At 52.3% G+C, this 16383-nt stretch overlaps 1 pseudogene across 1 annotated transcript in view; it reads right to left on the bottom strand.

Moving 5' to 3' along the window:
- The window catches only part of LOC144598324 (dysferlin-like), a 111351-nt pseudogene that overhangs the window by 42344 nt on the left and 52624 nt on the right, over positions 1–16383 (bottom strand). The window contains exons 8-9 of the transcript XR_013547851.1: positions 1891–1933; positions 333–435 (exon numbers count right to left, since the gene is read on the bottom strand). The product of XR_013547851.1 is annotated as a dysferlin-like (transcript). The remainder of the gene's footprint in view (positions 1–332; positions 436–1890; positions 1934–16383) is intronic.

Here is a 16383-nt window from a genome sequence, read left to right on the forward strand (position 1 = left end):
GGAGGGAGAGGGGGGGGAGAAGGGGGGGGAGGGAGAGAGGGAGGGAGAAAGGGGAGAGGAAGAGGGAGGAGGGAGAGGAGAGGGAGAGGGAGAGGGAGAGGGAGAGGGAGAGGGAGAGGGAGAGGGAGAGGGAGAGGGAGAGGGAGAGGGAGAGGGAGAGGGAGAGGAGAGGGAGAGGGAGAGGGAGAGGGAGAGGGAGGGAGATGGAGAGTGAGGGATAGGAAGAGGGAGAGGGGAGAGGTTGAGAGAGAAGGGTAGGGAGGTGGGGTGGGAGGGAGAGGAATGGGGGAAGGGAGGGGGGAGAGGGTAGGGGGGCAGTGTGAGTCACCCACCTCGATACCTGTGCGCTGCAGGACCTGGTTTGATGCCTTGAGGAACCATGTAGATGTTGGGTTCTCGTTGGGGAGGGGGGTAGGGTAGGTCAGTGTCATCCTCCTGTGGGGGGGGAGAGAGTTAGATGGGGGGGGGGGGGCAGTGTGGGGGTGGGGCAGACCCCCTCTCTGGCGTCGAGGGGCGGGGGGGGGGAGACACGGCCCCCCCCTCTCCCGCCTCGTGTCTGCACGGCACGACACACACACGCATGCCCAAGCACACGCGAGTGCACATGCACACCGAGCGACACGGACAGACACGCACAGCGAGCACATGCTGGAGAGGGGGGAGATGGAGAGAGGGGGGGAGAGGGAGAGAGGGGGAGAGAGGGGGAGAGGGGGAGAGAGGGGAGAGAGGGAGGGAGGAGGGAGAGGGAGAGAGGGGTTAGGAGAGTTGAAAGAGACAGATAGATAAATAGATAGAGAGAGAGAGGGATTAGGGGGAGAACGAGGAGAGTCGTAGAGAGGTGAGAGAGAGAGAGAGGAGCGAAAGAAAGGGAGAACAACGAATGAACGAATGATACTTTATTTTTCCATGTTACATGTCACAGTGATAGAGAGAAGTGAGAGAGTGAGGGGGAGAGAGAGAGAGAGAGGGAGAGGGAGGGAGAGGGAGGGAGAGGGAGAGAGAGGGAGAGAGAGGGAGAGAGAGGGAGAGAGAGGGAGAGAGAGGGAGAGAGAGGGAGAGGAGAGATGAGTAAGCCCAGTAACATAACTGGAGACAGTGAGCTGGAAGAAGGCCCGAGGTACAGGGATACATTGGACTAGGGTTGCCAACTATCTCACTCCCAAATACGGGACAAGGTGATGTCACTGCCCCGCACCTCACGTGACCTCACCCAGCCAGCGGCCACGTGCTCCCACTCCACCAATGGCGGCTGCCCGGGCCGGGAGGCGGGTTGCTACGCAACCTCCGTTAGGAGGCGCCCGGGCCTCCGGGCCTAGACTATCCTGGCCTACAGCAGTCCCCGGGCCTACAGCAGTCCCCGGGCCTACAGTGTCCCGGGGCCTACAGTGTCCGGGCCTACAGTGTCCAGGCCTACAGTGTCCAGGCCCTACACTGTCCAGGCCTACAGTGTCCGGGCCCACACTGTCCAGACCCTACACTGTCCGGGCCTACACTGTCCATGCCTATAGTGTCCGGGCCTACAGTGTCCCGGGCCTACACTGTCCACGCCTATAGTGTCCGGGCCTACACTGTCCGGGCCCACAGTGTCCGGGCCTACAGCGGCCCCCAGACCTACAGTGTCCGGGTCTACACTGTCCGGGCCTACAGCGTCCGGGTCTACAGTGCCCCCCAGGCCTAATACGGGACAAGGGGGGTCCTTACGGGACAAACCAATTTCGCCCAAAATACGGGATGTCCCGGCTGATATGGAAACAGTTGGCAACCCTAGTTGTGTTGGTTTTACAGTCGACATTAAACGGGAGGGGAGGAGGGGGGGTTAATAAAGTAGCAGAGGGGGTGGTAAACAAGGACAAGGAGTGAGAGTAGGAGAGTCAGGGAGGGCAGATGTACCCATCTCAGCAGACCCTCGCTGAAGAAGTCAGGAAACACACAGCTGACAGTCCCAATGCAGAAGGAGGATAAGGAAATGAGAGAGAAGATCATTAGACCATCACACCCGTCACAGAAGAAACAAACGCAAAGAAACCCTCTCCCCTCCCCTCCCCTCGCCTCTTCCCCCGCACGGTGGCGCAGCGGTAGAGCTACTGCCTCACATAGGGGTTGCCAACTTCCTCACTCCCAAATAAGGGACAAGGCGATGTCACGCCCCGTGCCCCCACGTGACCTCACCCAGCCAGCGGCCACGTGCTCCCGCTCCACCAATGGCAGCCGCCTGGGCCGTGACGTCAGTTGCTACGCAACATCCGTTAAGCGGCGCCCGGGCCTCTGGGCCTACACTGTCCGGATCTACAACGGCCCCCAGGGCTACAGTGTCCGGGCCTACACTGTCCGGGCCTACAGCGGCCCCAGGGCTACAGTGTCCGGTCCTAACACTGTCCGGGCTACACAATAGACAATAGGTGCAGGAGGAGGCCATTCGGCCCTTCGAGCCAGCACCACCATTCAATGTGATCATGGCTGATCACTCTCAATCAGTACCCCGTTCCTGGCTTCTCCCCATACCCCCTGACTCCGCTATCCTTAAGAGCTCTATCTAGCTCTCTCTTTGTGAGAAAGAGAGAAAGAGAAAGAGAGAAAGAGAGAGAGAGAGAGAGAGAGAGAGAGAGAGAGAGAGAAGAGAGAGAGAGAGAGAGAGAGAGAGATGAGAGAGAGAGGAGAGGAGAGAGAGAGAGAGAGAGAAAGAAAGAAAGAAAGAAAGAAAGAAAAGAAAGAAAGAAAGAAAGAAAGAAAGAAAGAAAGAAAGAAAGAAAGAAAGAAAGAAAGAAAGAAAGAAAGAAAGAAAGAAAGAAGAAAGAAAGAAAGAAAGAAAGAAAGAAAGAAAGAAAGAAAATATTTCCAATTCTCAGTCCTAGTTTTAAAATGAATGGGTTCCAAACTTTCAAAAAGAAATCATATTTATTTCTCAGATTACAAGTAGCTTTTTCTAATGGGATACAACTACGCATTTCTGCATACCATCTTTCAATTCTTATTTCTATTGTGATCTTTCCAAGTGACCGCTACACATTTTTTTGCTATTGCTATTGCTATTTTGAGAAATCCTTCCTGATATTTATCTAAAATTAACCTTGGTAATATTCCTTTAGTATCTCCCAATAAAAACAACCTTGAGTCCAATGTATGGTCTTATTCATCAATTGTTCCAAAAAGTTTTTTAGGTCTTTCCAAAATGGAGTTACCTTCGGACATGCCCATGTGGAGTGTAAAAAAGTACCCACATCTTGGTTGCATCTAAAACAAATTTCAGATAAGTTTGGTTTTAAATTGTTTAATTTTTTCGGGGTTAAATATAATTGATGTAAAAAATTATATTGTACTAAACTATATCTCACATTAATAGTATTTTTCAGACTATCTAAACACAATCTTTCCCAACTTGGTTCATCAATGCTAATATTCAGATCTGTTTCCCATCTTTGTCTTGATTTTTGAATTCCTATCTTTGGACTGGATTTTTGTAATAATTTATACATTGAAGATATAATTTGTTTAGTTCCCTTGCCCTGAATCAAGGATTCAATTCCTTTAATTTGAAATAGAAACATCCAGCTCTCTCTTGGAATGCATTCACAGAATTGTAGCGCAGCGGTAGAGTTGCTGCTTTACAGCGAATGCAAGCGCCGGACACTCAGGTTCGATCCTGACTACGGGTGCTGCACTGTAAGGAGTTTGTACGTTCTCCCCGTGACCTGCGTGGGTTTTCTCCGAGATCTTCGGTTTCCTCCCACACTCCAAAGACGTACTGGTATGTAGGTTAATTGGCTGGGTAAATGTAAAAATTGTCCCTAGTGGGTGTAGGATAGTGTTAATGTACGGGGATTGCTGGGCGGCACGGACTTGGAGGGCCGAAAAAGGCCTGTTTCCGGCTGTATATTTATGATATGATATGATATAATTGGCCTCCACTGCCTTCTGAGGCAGAGAATTCCACAGATTCACAACTCTCTGACTGAAAAAAGTTTTTTCCTCATCTCCGTTCTAAATGGCACTGTTGGGGCCTACAGTGTCCGGGTCTGCACTGTCCGGGCCTACAGTATCCGGGCCTACAGTATCCAGGCCTACACTGTCCGGGCCTACAGTGTTCGGGGTCTACACTGTCCGGGCCTACACTGTCCGGGCCTACACTGTCTGGGCCTACAGTGTCCAGGCCTACCAGTGTCCGGGCCTACAGTGCCCACCGAGCCTCATACGGGACAAGGGCGGTCCCGTACGGGGACAAACCAATTTACACCAATATACGGGAGTGTCCCGGCTAATACGGGACAGTTGGCAATCCTGGCCTCACAGCACCAGAGACACGGGTTCCATCCTGGCCTGGACAGAGTGGATGTGGAGAGGATGTTTCCACAGTGGAAGAGTCTAGGACCAGAGGGAACAGCCTCAGAATTAAAGGACGTTCCAATAGGAAGATGAGGAGGAATTTCTCAAGTCAGAGAGTGGTGAATCTGTGGAATCATTGATGCAGAAGACTGTGGAGGCCGTCAATTGTAAGGCAGGGATAGATAGATTTGTGATTACAATGGGTGCCAGGGTTATGTGAATCTGTGGAATTCTCTGCCTCAGAAGGCAGTGGAGGCCAATTCTCTGAATGCATTCAAGAGAGAGCTAGATAGAGCTCTTAAGGATAGCGGAGTCAGGGGTATGGGGAGAAGGCAGGACGGGGTACTGATTGAGAATGATCAGCCATGATCACATTGAATGGTGGTGCTGGCTCGAAGGGCCGGAATGGCCTCCTCCTGCACCTATTGTCCTATTGACTTGGAGGGCAGGGGGGCCTTCAGGTGAGAGAGGCAAAGTTTAAAAGGAGATGTGAGGGGCAAGTTTTTTTACACATAGATCGGTGGGGGCCTGGAACGTGCTGCCTGGGGTGTTGTTGGAGCCAGTTACGGTAGTGACATTTAAGAGACTTTAGACCACAGTCTAAGAATAAAGGGGGAGGCCATTTAAAACTGAGGTGAGAAAAAAAACCCCTTTCACCCAGAGAGTTGTGAATTTGTGGAATTCTCTGCCACAGAGGGCAGTGGAGGCCAATTCACTGGATGAATTTAAAAGAGAGTTAGATAGAGCTCTAGGGGCTAGTGGAATCAAGGGATATGGGGAGAAGGCAGGCACGGGTTACTGATTGTGGATGATCAGCCATGATCAAATTGAATGGCGGTGCTGGCTCGAAGGGCCGAATGGCCTCCTCCTGCACCTATTTTCTATGTTTCTACGTTTCTATAGAAACAGGTGCAGGAGTAGGCCATTCGGCTCTTCGAGCCTGCACCGCCATTTAATATGATCATGGCTGATCATCCAGCTCAGTAACCTGTACCTGCCTTCTCTCCATACCCCCTGATCCCTTTAGCCACCAGGGCCACATCTAACTCCCTCTTAAATATAGCCAATGAACTGGCCTCAACTACCTTCTGTGGCAGAGAATTCCACAGATTCACCACTCTCTGTGTGAAGAAATGTTTTCTCATCTCGGTCCTAAAAGACTTCCCCCTTATCCTTAAGCTGTGACCCCTGGTTCTGGACTCCCCCAACATCGGGAACAATCTTCCCGCATCTAGCCCCTCCAACCCCTTAAGAATTTTATATGTTTCTATAAGATCCCCCCTCAGTCTTCTAAATTCCAGCGAGTACAAGCCTAGTCTATCCAGGCTTTCTTCATATGAAAGTCCCGCCATCCCAGGGATCAATCTGGTGAACCTTCTCTGTACTCTCTCTATGGCAAGAACGTCTTTCCTCAGATTAGAAGACCAAAACTGCACACAATACTCCAGGTGCGGTCTCACCAAGGCCCTGTACAACTGCAGTAGAACCTCCCTGCTCCTAAACTCAAATCCTCTTGCTATGAATGCCAACATACCATTCGCTTTCTTCACTGCCTGCTGCACCTGCACGCTTGCTTTCAATGACTGGTGCACCATGACACCCAGGTCACGTTGCATCTCCCCTTCTCCTAATTGTTCACCATTCAGGTAATACTCTGCTTTCCTGTTCTTGCCGCCAAAGTGGATAACCTCACATTTATCCACATTATATTGCATCTGCCATGCATTTGCCCACTCGCCTAATCTATCCAAGTCACTCTGCAGCCTCCTAGCATCCTCCTCGCAGCTAAAACTGCCACCCAGCTTCGTGTCATCCGCAAACTTCGTGCCATCCGCAAACTATGTGCGGGAAGAGGAGATTAGTTTAGCTTGCCATCTTGTTTGACACAGACATTGCGAGCCAAAATGCCTTATCCTGTGCTGTGTTTTTCCATGTTCAGTATGAAATTATGAGTGGATTAGACAGGGTGGACAGTCAGAACGTTTCTGCCAGGGGGGGAAATGAATTAGATATTGTTACAGACTGAACCACAAAGTGCGGGATGAACACAGCAAGTCAGGCAGCATCTGTGGAGGAAAATGGGCGTAACGTCTGAAGAGGTTTGCGGCACAGGTGGTGCAGCGGTAGAGTTGCTGCCTCACCACGCCAGAGACCCGGGTTCCATCCCGACTACGGGTGCTGTCTGTACAGAGTTTGTACGTTCTCCCCGTGACCGCGTGGGTTTTCTCCGGGTGCTCCAGTTTCAATAGACAATAGGTGCAGAACTAGGCCATTCGGCCCTTCGAGCCAGCACTACCATTCAATGTAATCATGGCTGATCATTCTCAATCAGTACCCCGTTCCTGCCTTCTCCCCATACCCCCTGACTCCGCTATCCTTAAGAGCTCTATCTAGCTCTCTCTTGAATGCATTCAGAGAATTGGCCTCCACTGCCTTCTGAGGCAGAGAATTCCACAGATTTACAACTCTCTGACTGAAAAAGTTTTTCCTCATCTCCGTTCTAAATGGCCTACCCCTTATTCTTAAACTGTGGCCCCTGGTTCTGGACTCCCCCAACATCGGGAACATGTTTCCTGCCTCTAACGTGTCCAACCCCTTAATAATCTTATACGTTTCGATAAGATCTCCTCTCATCCTTCTAAATTCCAGTGTATACAAGCCTAGTCGCTCCAGTCTTTCAACATACGACAGTCCCGCCATTCCGGGAATTAACCTAGTAAACCTAGGCTGCACCCAACTCCCACACTCCAAAGACGATCAGGCTTGGCGGTTAATTGTCTTGATAAATTGCTGTTAGTATGTAGGTAGTGGATGTGAACGTGGGATAGCATCGAGCTAGTGGACTCGGTGGGCCAAAGGGTCGGTTTCCACCCTGCATCCCTAGACTAAACTATAGGGTCCCAACCCGAAACATTCCCTCCACAGATGCTGCCTGACCCTCTGAGTTTCTCCAGCACTTTGTTTTTGCACTTTCGTTTAAATGAAGTTCATAGGCTCATAGGTTATAGGAGCAGAATTAGGCCATTCGGCCCATCAAGTCTACTCTGCCATTCAATCACGGCTGATCTATCTTTCTCTCTCAACCCCATTTTCCTGCCTTCTCCCCATAATCCCTGACACCGGAATTATAATCAAGAATCTGTCGATCTCTGCCTTAACAATATACATTGAGTTGGCCTCCACACTGTCTGAGGCAATGAATTCCATAGTTTATAGACAATAGACAATAGGTGCAGGAGGAAGCCATTCGGCCCTTCGAGCCAGCACCGCCATTCAATGTGATCATGGCTGATCATCCACAATCAGTAACCCGTGCCTGCCTTCTCCCCATATCCCTTGATTCCGCTAGCCCCTAGAGCTCTATCTAACTCTCTTTTAAATTCATCCAGTGAATTGGCCTCTGTGGCAGGTTTAGTTTACTTTAGTTTAATTTAGTTTAGTTTAGTTTAGTTTAGTCTAGTCTAGTTTAATTTAGTTTAGTTTAGTTTAGTTTAGTCTAGTCTAGTTTAATTTAGTTGAGTTTAGTTGAGTTTAGTTTAGTTTACAGAGATACAGCATAGAAACAGGCCTTTCTATTCACAGAGTCCACGCTGCCCAATGTTCGCCCTACACTGGTGCTACCCGACAACACTGGGGACAATTTACCGAAGCCAATCAACCTACAAACCTGCACGTCTTAGGAGTGTGGGAGGAAACCGGAGCACCCGGAGAAAACCCACGCAGGTCACGGGGAGAACGTACAAACTCCGTACAGACAGCGCCTGTAATCAGGATCGAACCCGGGTCTCTGGCGCTGTGAGGCTCCAGTAGGGTTGCCAACTTCCTCACTCCCAAATAAGGGACAAAGGGTGCTGTCACCGCCCCGCACCACACGTGACCTCACCCAGCCAGCGGCCACGAGCTCCCGCTCCACCAATGGCGGGCGCCCGGGCCGGGAGGCTGGTTGCTACGCAACCTCCATCAGGCGGCAACCGGGCCGACACTGTCCGGGACTGCTGCTGCCCCTGGGCTACAGTGCCCGGGCCTACAGTGTCCGGGCCTACAGTGTCCGGGTCTACAGCGTCCGGGTCTACAGTGTCCAGGCCCACAGCATCCGGGCCTACGGTGTCCAGGCCCACAGTGTCCGGGCCCACAGTGTCCGGGTCTACAGTGTCCGGGCCTACAGTGTCCGGGCCTATAGTGTCCGGGCCTACAGCGTTCGGGCCTAGTGTCTGGGCCTACAGCGTCCGGGCCCACAGCATCCGGGCCCACAGTGTTCCGGCCTACAGTGACCGGGCCTACAGTGTCCGGGCCTACAGTGTCTGGGCCTACAGTGTCCGGGTCTACAGCGACCGGGCCTACAGTGTCCGGGCCCACAGTGTCCAGGTCTACAGCATCCGGGCCTACAGCGCTGTCCGGGCCTAATACGGGACAAGGGCGGTCCCGTACGGGACAAGCCAATTTAGCCCAAAATACGGGATGTCCCGGCTAATACGGGACAGTTGGCAACACTAGGAGCCAGAGACCGCTGTGCCACCATGCCACCTCAAAGTTCACAACAAACAGGGCTGTGTTGTTCTGGTACTAATGATTTCTTTCCCCCTCCGCAGAGCTCTAATTCGGGAGCTTGAAGGTCACTGCTGGCGAGGGGTTTGGGAATCGTACAACTCCTGGCAATTGGGCGGTGGGAGAGTCCAAGGTTTTATGGTGCGGGAACTCTGTGGAGGTGCCTGGCAAAGTCTCCAGCACAGCACAGCCCAGCCCAGCCCACCCCCACAAAGGACCCGGGCCAAGAACCACGGGTGCATTCTCCTCTAATTAGCCACTTGGCTCTCATTAAAGAACTAACAGCCTCCTGTTTCGAATTAAAAGGGCTGCTTATACTCAGAGACAGGCCGTTGTAGGCAGAAAGTGGGCAAACAGTTCCACCTCACAGCACACAGACGTGGAAAGAAGGAGATTTTTGTTCACTTTTATTTGGGGGGTCTGGGCTTTGCTGGCAGGTTCCAGCGAGTCGTGGAGTTTCGGAATTCTCCGAAACAGGCCCTTCAGCTCAGCGCGTCAACAGACCCTCTGCCACGGTGGCCCAGCGGTAGAGTTGCTGCCTCGCAGCGCCAGAGACCCGGGTTCGATCCCGACTACGGGCGCTGCCTGTACGGAGTTTGTACCTTCTCCCCGTGACCCGCGTGGGTTTTCTCCGGGCGCTCCGGTTCCCTCCCGCACTCCAAACACACGCAGGTTTGTTGGTTAATTCGGCTTCAATTGTAAATCGTCCCTAGTGCGTTAGTGTGCGGGGATCGCTGGTCAGCACGGACCCGGTGGGCCGAAGGGCCTGTTTCCGCGCTGTATCTCTAAACTAAACTAAACTAAACTAAACTAAACTAAACTAAACTAAACAAAACGTGAAAGATCATAGACATAGTTTCTTGAAAGTGGTGTCACAGGTAGTTAGACAACAGACAATAGGTGCAGGAGGAGGCCATTCGGCCCTTCGAGCCAGCACCGCCATTCAATGTGATCATGGCTGATCATTCTCAATCAGTACTCCGTTCCTGCCTTCTCCCCATACCCCCTGACTCCGCTATCCTTAAGAGCTCTATCCAGCTCTCTCTTGAATGCATTCAGAGAATTGGCCTCCACTGCCTGCTGAGGCAGAGAATTCCACAGATTCACAACTCTCTGACTGAAAAAGTTTTTCCTCATCTCCGTTCTAAATGGCCGACCCCTTATTCTTAAACTGTGGCCCCTGGTTCTGGACTCCCCCAACATTGGGAACATGTTTCCTGCCTCTAACGTGTCCAACCCCTTAATAATCTTATACGTTTCGATAAGATCTCCTCTCATCCTTCTAAATTGCAGTGTATAGATTGGTCACCGAGGCTTTTGGCATGTTGGGGGAGTATTCAGTCTCAGTCAGAGTATCGAGTGCAGACGTTGGGAGGCCAAGTCTTGGGAACCAGAATACCCAGAGGAAAACCATGCGGTCGGTCACGGGGAGAACAGATACAGCATGGAATGCCATGGAACATTATTGCTATCTATAGACTAAAACTCTCGTTTGTTTGTTTGTTTGTTTGTTCCTGAACTACAGCCAAAACGGTACGCGATAACGCGACAACTCTAGGCCCACCTTAATCACCGTCGTCCCTTTGGTGCTAATGGAAGAAGTTTCATTGAAATCGGTGTTATATTTGTAAAGTTATTCACATTTGAAAGTTTAAATCTATCTCCTAGGGAGGGAGGGGGGGGAGGGAGGAGGATAAGGGGGGTTGAGGGGGAAGGAGTGGGGGGGGGGGGGGGTAAGGGGGGGGAGGGGAGGGGGGTTGGAGTGTGGGGGGATGGGAGGGGGGAGGGGAAGGGGAGGAGTGGAGGGCATAGGGGGTTAGGAGGAGGGGAGGGGTGGGGGGAGGGGGGGAGGGGGGAGGGGTGAAGGAGAGGGTGCTGCACCAATGCAGAAGTTTGGGCCCAAATGGGTCCACTTAGTCGAGTACTCACTAAAAAATCAAACTAAGCTTGTCCCATTAGTAGACTATTTTGTAAATGGGGAGCTCTCTATAAGGTGCTGGTCAGGCTACATTTGGAGTACAGTGAGCAGATGTGGGCCCAATACCTGAGGAAGGATGTGCTGGCTCTGGAGAGGGTCCAGAGCAAGTCATAGAGTCACAGAGTGATCCAGTGTGGAAATGGCCCCTTCGGCCCAACTCGCCCACACCGGCCAACAATGTCCCAGCTAACCTAGTCCCACCTGCCTGCGCTTGGTCCATATCCCTCCAAACCTGTCCTATCCGTGTACCTGTCTAACTGTTTCTTAAACGATGGGATAGTCCCAGCCTCAACTACCTCCTCTGGCAGCTCGTTCCATACACCCACCACCCTCTGTGTGAAAAAGTGCATTCAGAGAATTGGCCTCCACTGCCTTCTGAGGCAGAGAATTCCACAGATTCACAACCCTCTGACTGAAAAAGTTTTTCCTCATCTCCGTTCTAAATGGCCTACCCCTTATTCTTAAACTGCGGCCCCCGGTTCTGGACTCCCCCAACATTGGGAATATGTTTCCTGCCTCTAACGTGTCCAACCCTTTAATAATCTTATATGTTTCGATAGGATCCTCTCTCATCCTTCTAAATTCCACTGTGTACAAGCCTAGTCGCTCCAGTCTTTCAACATACGACAGTCCCGCCATTCCGGGAATTAACCGAGTAAAGATTACTGTGAAGAACCTGTGAAGCAAAGTTTCCACACAGATGGTGGTGGGTGTATGGAACGAGTGGCCAGAGGAGGTAGTTGAGGGTGGGACTACAACAACATTTAGTTTAGTTTAGTTTAGAGATAGGAAACAGGCCCTTCGGCCCACCGGGTCCGCGCCGCCCAGCGATCCCCGCACACTAACACTATCCTACACCCACTAGGGACAATTTTCACATTTTACCAAGCCGATTAACCTACAAACCTGCACGTCTTTGGAGTGTGGGAGGAAACCGAAGATCTCAGAGAAAACCCACGCAGGTCACGGGGAGAACGTACAAACTCTGTACAGACGGCGCCCGTGGTCGGGATGGAACCCGGGTCTCCAGCGCTGCATTCGCTGTGAGGCAGCAACTCTACCATATACAAGTGTCTTTGAAAATGTCGTTGTAGTACCACTACCTCCTCTGGCAACTCGTTCCACTCACCCAACATTCTCCATCTGAAAAGGTTGCCCCATTGACGATCGCATTGAGCCCTTGCCCTCTCATCCCCACCCTCTCTCTTCTGCCAACATCTCTGGTCAACACCAGCCCTCAAACACAGGTGGACCCTTCCCCTTCACGCACACCCACCTACCCTCACCACCATCTCCCCTCGCCACCACCCCCACCTCCCCTCACCACCACCCCCACCTCCCCTCACCACCACCCCCACCTCCCCTCACCACCACCCCCACCTCCCCTTCACGACCACACCCACCTCCCCTTCACCACCACCCCCACCTCCCCTCACCACCACCCCCACCTCCCCTCACCACCACCCCCACCTCCCCTCACCACCACCCCCACCTACCCTCGCCACCACCCCCACCTACCCTCGCCACCACCTCCCCTCACCACCACCCCCACCTCCCCTCACCCCCACCTACCCTCACCACCACCCCCACCTCCCCTCACCACCACCCCCACCTCCCCTCACCCCCACCTCCCCTCACCACCACCCCCACCTCCCCTCACCACCACCCCCACCTCCCCTCACCCCCACCTACCCTCACCACCACCCCCACCTCCCCTCACCACCACCCCCACCTCCCCTCACCCCCACCTACCCTCACCACCACCCCCACCTCCCCTCACCACCACCCCCACCTCCCCTCACCCCCACCTCCCCTCACCACCACCCCCACCTCCCCTCACCACCACCCCCACCTCCCCTCACCCCCACCTACCCTCACCACCACCCCCACCTCCCCTCACCACCACCCCCACCTCCCCTCACCCCCACCTACCCTCACCACCACCCCCACCTCCCCTCACCACCACCCCCACCTCCCCTCACCCCCACCTACCCTCACCCCCACCTCCCCTCACACCACCCCCACCTCCCCTCACCCCCACCTCCCCTCCACCCCCACCTCCCCTCACCACCACCCCCACCTCCCCTCACCACCACCCCCACCTCCCCTCACCCCCACCTCCTCTCACCACCACCCCCACCTCCCCTCACCCCCACCCCCACCACCCCTCACCACCACCCCCACCTCCCCTCACCACCACCCTCACCACCACCCCCACCACCCCTCACCACCACACGCACCTCCCCTCACCACCACCCCTCACCACCACCCCCACCTACCCTCACACCGTCAGTCTGTCTGCCGAGCCTCTTCTATACCTCCTCCCACGTCCTTCACGTTAGTCTAGTTTAGCCTAGCCTAGCCTAGCCTAGTTTAGTTTATTTTAGTTCAGTCTAGTCTAGTCTAGTCTCGTCTCGTCTAGTCTAGTTTAGTCTACTCTAGTCTAGTTTAGTTTAGTTCAGTTTAATTCAGTTTAGTTCAGTTCAGTCTGGTTCAGTCTAGTCTAGTCTAGTCTAGTCTAGTTCAGTCTAGTCTAGTCTAGTCTAGTCTAGTTTAGTTTAGTTTAGTTCAGTTTAATTCAGTTTAGTTCAGTTCAGTCTGGTTCAGTCTAGTCTAGTCTAGTTCAGTCTAGTCTAGTCTAGTCTAGTCTAGTCAATAGACAATAGTCTAGTTTAGTTTAGCTCAGTTTAGTCTAGTCTAGTCTAGTCTAGTCTAGTTTAGTTCAGTTTAATTCAGTTTAGTTCAGTTCAGTCTGGTTCAGTCTAGTCTAGTCTAGTTCAGTCCAGTCCAGTCCAGTCTAGTCTAGTCTAGTTTAGTTTAATTTAGTTTAGTTTAGTCTCGTCTAGTTTAGTTTAGTTTAGTTTAGTTTAGTCTAGTTCAGTTTAGTCTAGTCTAGTTCAGTTCAGTTCAGTTCAGTATAGTTTAGTTCAGTCTAGTCTAGTCTAGTTTAGTTCAGTTTAGTCTAGTCTAGTCTAGTTCAGTTCAGTTCAGTTCAGTTCAGTATAGTTTAGTTCAGTCTAGTCTAGTCTAGTTTAGTTTAGTTTAGTCTAGTTCAGTTCAGTCTTGCTCAGTTCAGTTCAGTTCCGTATACCTCACAGCCAACAATGGACCATTGTGGGCCCCACCTTTCCTTGATCATGGTTAGATTTGCGTATCTTTCATTAATTTGTTCTATGTACTTTCTACAACATCCCTCGTTTCCCTCTCCCCCGACACTCAGTCTGAAGAAGGGTCTCGTCCCGAAAGGTCCCCCATTCCTTCTCTCCAGAGATGCTGCCTGACCCGCTGAGTTACTGCAGCTTTTTGTGTCTGCCTTCAGTTTGGTTTAGTTTATTGCCACCTGCACCGACCGTGTTGCAGTGAAGAGACTTTTGTTGCGTGCTACCCAGTCAGCGGAAAGGCTTTGCATGATTACAATCGAGCCGTCCACAGAGCTTCCCTCTCTCTTCCAACTCCAGCAGTTGACTGCCGGAGACGTTCCAGTCCCTCCTTTCCAAGGAGCGTTGCTGCCCCCTGCTGTCCAAACTGTACTTCAGACAAGAGGCAAAGACTTGGATTTCAATCCCACGTCAGGAGGCTCCAAGTCCAGAATTCCCCAATGGACACGTAGAAAAGGACTGGACAAGCTAGATGCAGAAAAAATCTTCCCAATGTTGGGGGAGTCCAGAACCAGGGGCCACACAGTCTAAGAATAAAGGGGAGGCCATTTAAAACTGAGGTGAGAAAAAAACTTTTTCACCCAGAGAGTTGTGAATTTGTGGAATTCTCTGCCACAGAGGGCAGTGGAGGCCAATTCACTGGATGAATTTAAAAGAGAGTTAGATAGAGCTCTAGGGGCTAGTGGAATCAAGGGGTGTGGGGAGAAGGCAGGCACGGGTTACTAATTTTGGATGGTCAGCCATGAACACAATGAAAGGCGGTGCTGGCTCGAAGGGCCGAATGGCCTCCTCCCGCACCTATTTTCTATGTTTCTTTGACACGTCACCTTCTCAAATGATTTGTGTTTAGTTTAAAGATACAGCGCGGAAACAGGCCCTTCGGCCCACCGGGTCCGCGCCGCCCAGCGATCCCCGCATACTAACACTATCCTACACCCACCGGGGACATTTTTTACATTTATACCAAGCCGATTAATCTACAAACCTGCACGTCTTTGGAGTGTGGGAGGAAACCGAAGATCTCGGAGAAAACCCAGGCAGGTCACGGGGAGAACGTACAAACTCCGTACGGACAGCGCCCGTAGTCAGGATCGAACCCGAGTCTGCGCAACTCTACCACCGCGCCACCGTGACGCCCCGTTATCCGTTTGTTATGCAGGGCGGCACGGTGGCGCGGCGGTAGAGTTGCCGCCTTACAGCGAATGCAGCGCCGGAGACCCGGGTTCCATCCCGACTACAAATGCCGTCCGTACGGAGTTTGTACGTTCTCCCCGTGACCTGCGTGGGTTTTCTCCGGGATCTGGCGCCACGAGGCAGCAGTTCTGCCGCTGCGTTGCCCTGCCGTCCCGGTGATGGTCTGGTGTTCGCCTGTGGGGTAACGGTCAAGTGGAAGGTGCGGGGAGATGTCTGGGAGCTTCGGTCTGGTAGAGGTCAGCTCGCCAGACTACCTTAGCACCTCCTCTTGTCGGCGGCTTCGATAATAACCTTGGGATTATTGGTGTGAGCGGAGGGAAGCACATTCACACGGGGTGAGATTGGAGTGGGTACGAACAGTGGATAAATCAAGATGGTTGATATTACGTTGACCCGAAACATCGTTTACCCGCGTTATCCAACATAGAAACATAAAAAATAGGTGCAGGAGGAGGCCATTTAGCCCTTCGAGCCAGCACCGCCAATCATTGTGATCATGGCTGATCGTCCACAATCAATAACCCTTGCCTGCCTTCTCCCCATATCCCCTGATTCCGCTAGCCCCTAGAGCTCTATCTAACTCTCTTTTAAATCCATCCAGTGAATTGGCCTCCGCTGCCTTCTGCGACAGAGAATTCCACAAGTTCTGGCCCAGTTGATGGTGATCGGCCATCGCCCGCCTACCCTGGCCCTGCTCCAGGGAAGCATTCTCACTCGGCATGGTTCCGTGCTCCTCTCCACGACTAATGGAAAGCTTATGTCCCCACAGTCACTGTTCCCAAAAACGCTCCCCACGCCGACCTTTGTTCCACTTGAACCAGCGTCCGACCCACAGACACATCCGGAAACAATCCACGTCTCATTCCTCTCGAAGTTCAATGCCTTCCCCACCCACACCACACCCCCCCCACCCCCCCCCCCCCTACTCTGCCCTTCATGCCAATATTATCCTTCAAGAGAGAGCTAGATAGAGCTCTTATAAATTAACGACTTGGATGAAGGGATTAAAAGTACCATTAGCAAATTTGCAGATGATACAAAGCTGGGTGGTAGTGTGAACTGTGAGGAAGATGCTATGAGGTTGCAGGGTGACTTGGACAGGTTGTGTGAGTGGGCGGATGCATGGCAGATGCAGTTTAATGTGGATAAGTGTGAGGTTATCCACTTTGGTGGTAAGAATAGGAAGGC

Source organism: Rhinoraja longicauda, chromosome 1 (assembly GCF_053455715.1).
Source record: "Rhinoraja longicauda isolate Sanriku21f chromosome 1, sRhiLon1.1, whole genome shotgun sequence".
Lineage (NCBI taxonomy): Eukaryota > Metazoa > Chordata > Chondrichthyes > Rajiformes > Arhynchobatidae > Rhinoraja > Rhinoraja longicauda.